Source organism: Arvicanthis niloticus, chromosome 10 (genome assembly GCF_011762505.2).
Source record: "Arvicanthis niloticus isolate mArvNil1 chromosome 10, mArvNil1.pat.X, whole genome shotgun sequence".
In the NCBI taxonomy this organism is placed as follows: Eukaryota; Metazoa; Chordata; class Mammalia; order Rodentia; family Muridae; genus Arvicanthis; species Arvicanthis niloticus.
This window is the reverse complement of record NC_047667.1, coordinates 54,082,144-54,087,456: the sequence shown is the minus strand read 5'-3', so window position 1 is coordinate 54,087,456 and position 5,313 is coordinate 54,082,144.

Below are 5,313 nucleotides of genomic sequence, written 5' to 3'. Positions count from 1 at the left end.
ACTTATAATTGTCCAGAAATTGTCCTTTTGCTCCAAATCATTCCATGCTCTGTTTCCACCCCAGGGATGAAATTGCTTGGAAAGTCTGAACAAAAGTGGTTGAGCCAGTTTGGAATCGGGCAGCTTGGGGGAGAATAGCTTTCTTCAGCCGAAAAGCAAATAACGTGTATCTGCCTGTGGACACCCCCAAAACATACGTCCCTTATTGTGTCAATCCCCACCCCCTCCCCTCCCCCATCCCCGTGTGGGTGGTCAGCTTCATCCGGGGCAGGAAGTATCTGTGCTACGAGTGTAGTGGAAATAGCGGTTTCAAGAACTAAACCAGAGGCAATGATAGAATATCGGAAGGTCCTAGGATGCCAGGACAGGCAGAGGCGCTCACACTGAACTGTGTATAGACTGGCTTTCCTGGACTAGTTGTCCTATCAGCGATGGTGTGCTGTGGTTAAAAGCATGTGAAGTACTGAGAGACAATTCTTGAGTTTGACTGTGGGGTTTGCCCATAACTAGCTACAGCTAACTGAGTTAAATAAACTTTCTTGAGGGTTGAAACGGGAATGGCAGCAGCCCCCGCCTCCCAGAAAGGCTTTGATGACAAAGGAGGAGATGCATACAGAACGCTGGTCTGGAAGGTAAGAGGTACAGCGGCCTGTGCCCAAGTGGCTGTGGTACCATTTATCCACTGGGTTAATATCTCCGCTCCTCATCTTCTAGCGGATTCCCATCTCATACCGGCGACTGCTCTCTTCCGTTTCACATTAGGAAACCAGTCTCCCCTGTCTCAGCCATATTATTAAGTGTTCTATCCCCGCAGGTATATCTGGGATCTAATTCCAAAAAACTTGATCTGTGGTCACTGCCAACAGGTTTCTGACAGAACTTGGGCACCAAGGGCCTCTCTCTCTCTCCTCTCTCCCAATGCAGGTCTGTGGCCGCTGCCGCGGTCTCTGAGTTCACATGTGCATCAGTCCTGCTGTGCCTGGAAGATGATGTTTCCCTGGCATCATCAGCAACTCTGGCTCCTACAGTCTTTTGCTTCCTCTTCTGCATGGTTCCCCGAGTCTTGAAGGGGGAGGTAGGGTGTTGACATTCGACAAAGATATCCCATTCAGGACTGAGTGTGACAATGTCTTAAAGTGCCACAGAGTGGACGACCAAGAGACCAAGAGAATCATTCCCATGGTGTGGTGGTTTGTGTGAGAATGGCCCCATAGAATCATATATTTGCATCCTTAGTCCCCAGCTGGTGAAATATTTTAGAAGAATTAGGAGGAGGTGTGGCCTTGTTGGAGAGGAAGTGTGGCCTTGTTGGAGAGGAAGTGTGGCCTTGTTGGAGAGGAGGTGTGGCCTTGTTGGAGAGGAAGTGTGGCCTTGTTGGAGAGGAAATGTGGCCTTGTTGGAGAGGAGGTGTGGCCTTGTTGGAGAGGAGGTGTGGCCTTGTTGGAGAGGCGATGTGGCCTTGTTAGTAGGCTTCAAAAGCCCATGCCAACGTTTCTCTCTCCCTCCCCCTCCCCCTCCCCTCCCCCTCCCCCTCCCATCTCTCTCTGCCTGCTGGATGGGTCAGGATGTAAAGCTCTCTGAAAAGCTCTCAAACACAGATCCAGAACCATGCCTATCTGCTTCCCACCATAAAGATCATGAAGTAACCATCTACACCTGTAAACCAGCCCCCAGTTAAATGCTTTCTTTTATAAGACTTGCCCTGGCCTTGGTATCTCTTCACAGCAATAAAACAGTGACTAAGACAAGTGGTTTCAGAGACTAGAAAGATCATGAGCAAAGCTTTGACAGGCTCTGTGACTGGTGGAGTCTACTTCCTGCCCCTAGGTCCCCGCTCACTGGGTTCTCACATGGCTTTAGGTCAGGGAAGTCTAAGGAGTCTCGTTCATAAGGACACCAATCCCACTCATGAAAACAGAGCCTTCCCTAAGGGCCCCAGGCAACCCCCAAAACCTCTTATGTGAAACCAGCACTGTAGGGGTCAGGAAATCAACACAGAAATCATTGAGGGTTGCCAGTGGGGACATTTAGTGTTCACATATGTATTACATACTTACCCAGATAAGAAAATAGTGACTGAATAGCCCAGTCATTAGGGCGTTTGCCTTGCTAGTAGGACCTGAGTTCAGTCTCCAGGACCCAGGAAAAAGAAGGTGGGCATGGTGGCACAGACCTGTAATCCCAGATGTGGAGAGGAGGAGGCAACTAGGTTTCTGGGATTTGTTAGACAGTCAGTCCAGTGTACATTTAAGAAATCCTGTCTCAAATATATATACGTGGATACCAACAAGAGTGTCTACAGAAGCACTGCAGGCCACCAGTGTGTCTGCGGGAACACTATACAACCAACGAGCACATCAGATAGTGCTAACACAGCACTGCTGAGGAAACTCAAAGCCAAGTAAAATGAAAACCAAGTAAAACGAAACCTTAAGGGAGGCGGATGACAAACCGTATACACACCTTAAAACATGGAAAGTAGTGATGGCCATGCATGTCATATGAACAGTTAACACGTGCAAGGACATTTTCGAGGACTGACAAGAAAAAAATAGGAGAAGTGAGTACCTCCGGGGGATTTAAACATGAAACATCTGGTGAGGAAGAGGTGGCTTGAGTGCTCTGTGTCATCCACCAGAGCGGCGGCTCTCAACCTTCCTAAAGCTGTGGCCCTTTAATACAGTTCCTCACATTATGGTGACCCCTGACCATAAAGTTATTTTGTCGCTACTTCGGTAACTGTAATTTTGCTGTTATGAGTCATAATGCAAATGTCTGATATGCAGGATGTCTGATATGCCAAACCCAAGGGGGTCGAGACCCACAGGTTGAGAACCACTGAACAAGAAGGACAAATTTGGATCTGTTCTTGGGTTAGCCAGTGCTGTCATGCCAAGGGGGGCCTGAACACAACCACAGAGGCATCCAGCATCCAGTTTCTTTAAAAAAAAAAAAAAGACAGGATTCTCCCTCCGTCTCCCTTTCCCCCTTTCCCCCTTTCCCCCTTTCCCCCTTTCCCCCTTTCCCCCTTTCCCCCTTTCCCCCTTTCCCCCTTTCCCCTTCCCCTCTTTCTCCCTTTCGCCCTTTCGCCCTTTCTCTCTCTCTCTCTCTCTCTCTCTCTCTCTCTCTCTCTCTCCCTCTCTCTCTCTCCTAGAACTCATCAAAGAGGCTAGACTGACTGGCTAGTGAGTCACCAGGATCTGCCTCAGCTTGCTAGAATTATAAACTCAGACCACCACCACACCCTGATTTTATTTTTGTATGGGTTCTGGGGATTGAACTCAGGTCCTGGTGTTTGCAAAGCAAACATTTTTTACTGATCGGTCCATCTCTCTAGCTCTAGGTGTCACCTTTATAATTGTGCCACTTAACAGTACCAAACCCATAGCATATATTATTCAGTCTTATTTAAATTGCACGTTTTTTAATCCTTCAGATTTTGAGCTAAGAAATCTGTCTTCTTTCTCTAGAACTGGTATCCAAGGCTGGGTGTGGTCTCTTGCTTCTACGTGAGATCTTGGAACACAAAGTCAGTTGATCTCTGACAGACATTATTGATTCACTAAAGTAAAGAGGCCTTAGAGGTGATTCGACCAGACTCTTCTATCATACAGCACAGGACTCTGAAGCCTTGTGAGGTACAGGACATGCTCACAGTGCCATATAGGCTGACCCTCCACCCTTCCTTCTGGTCTCTCTTCTTCCTGCCAGTTCCCCAACCTTTGCTAACTCTTAGGTGTGCTATAAGCGATTCTGTCTTCCTTGGAATGTCTGCATCTGGCTCCTTAGATTTGGAAAGTGCTGATCCCAGCCAACATTTTTATACCCTCATGGCTTTAAACTTAAAGGGCTATGGGGCAAAAGAAAACCTGATTCCCATTGAAAATGAATTTGACTGCTTCCAAATCACAGGTTCTACTTGTGGGAACATCTCTGTCTGTCAGTGACAATGGAAACATTTTTGTCAGAGTGGGATCCAGTCGTAAGTCTGAGAACTGCACTGGTGGTGACTGGGCAGGTCTTGTCTGTGTCCCATTCAGCTGCTAAGGAAGGGACTGTCTACCTGATATTTCTGTGTCTCCTCTGTGGGTGTCTTCGAGCTCTAGCCTTGACTCCTCCCTGGGGCCCATTTCCAAAAAGTCTGAAGCAAACATTCCACTGAATGACACAGATTTCAGGAGCTTCTGGCCAGAGTTGGAGGCCCTCCCAGGCTCTGGAAGATGCTTTCCCAGACAGGCGAGACTAATACAGTGAGCTAGCAGCAGAGGGCGCCCGTGCCCAGCTGTCGCCACGACTCAGCATTCAGCTAAAGATGGATATGGATTACTAGCTGCACAACCCAAGGAGTTTCCCCCGTGGGGACTCTGGGCCCACGGCCAGTTCCTCTGTGGTCTGTGGTCAGAGATGGCTATGTGCTCCAAAACTGTCACGGGAGACACTTTCATGGAGTTTTCCAGGGTGAGAGTGACTCTCTTCTGGTTGGAAAAGGGTCCCCCCCCCTTTTTTTTTGTGGGATGAGGTGGGGTGGGGGTGCGTCTCTTCACAAGCTGGCAGAGGCTTTTTTCCCCTGATCTTCTCTCCCTGGGCACCTTAGGAAAAAGGGAAGAGTTTAAATTTCCTTGCCACTACCCACCTAGCCCCTCCTAGTCCCAGCAACGCCCTAAATTAATCCTATAACAATCTTGATTCTTTCTCCAAGACCGTATAGCCTAAAGCCTTAGTCCAGTTTGAGGGAGGACCCTCCAGAAGCCAGCTGATAGAAGCACAGTAGGAGGCAGTGGTCACTCAGAGAAAAGATTTGATGTTTGGAAACAGTCAAGTCCCATTCCGTCCCAAATGTATTAAATAATGTAGGAAAGAAAACTAGGAAATATGAAAGAGCCGGCATGGTGCTAGTGCAGGTTGGGTAGATGGGAATGCTATGAGAATCTGTGTCACGTGGAGTTCTGTGGTTATTTAATGAGTTTTTACTGTAGAATAGTGAGACCACCTTCTCAGGTGGCCTCTAAACTGGTTTTAAAGACATTAGTCTGAAAGAGAACTAGCCAAAGAAAATATCCAGGAGCTGAACCTTCGGAATATGCTAGCCAACAGCTGGTTCGTCCAAGTCCCACATCTGTTTAAGAAGAGACCTTCCTTTATGTGCCTTATGTGCTCTTCAAATCTACGAGCTCCCCAGTCTGCAGAGCCTCCCCAGTCACAGCATAGGAGCGTGGAGGTCTTGAAGATCTCCCAGCATCTGCAGTGGCAGTAGCCATGCCCCTCAGTAATCTTTATTTCTTCATATTTAGAATGAAGAGATGCCATATGCAT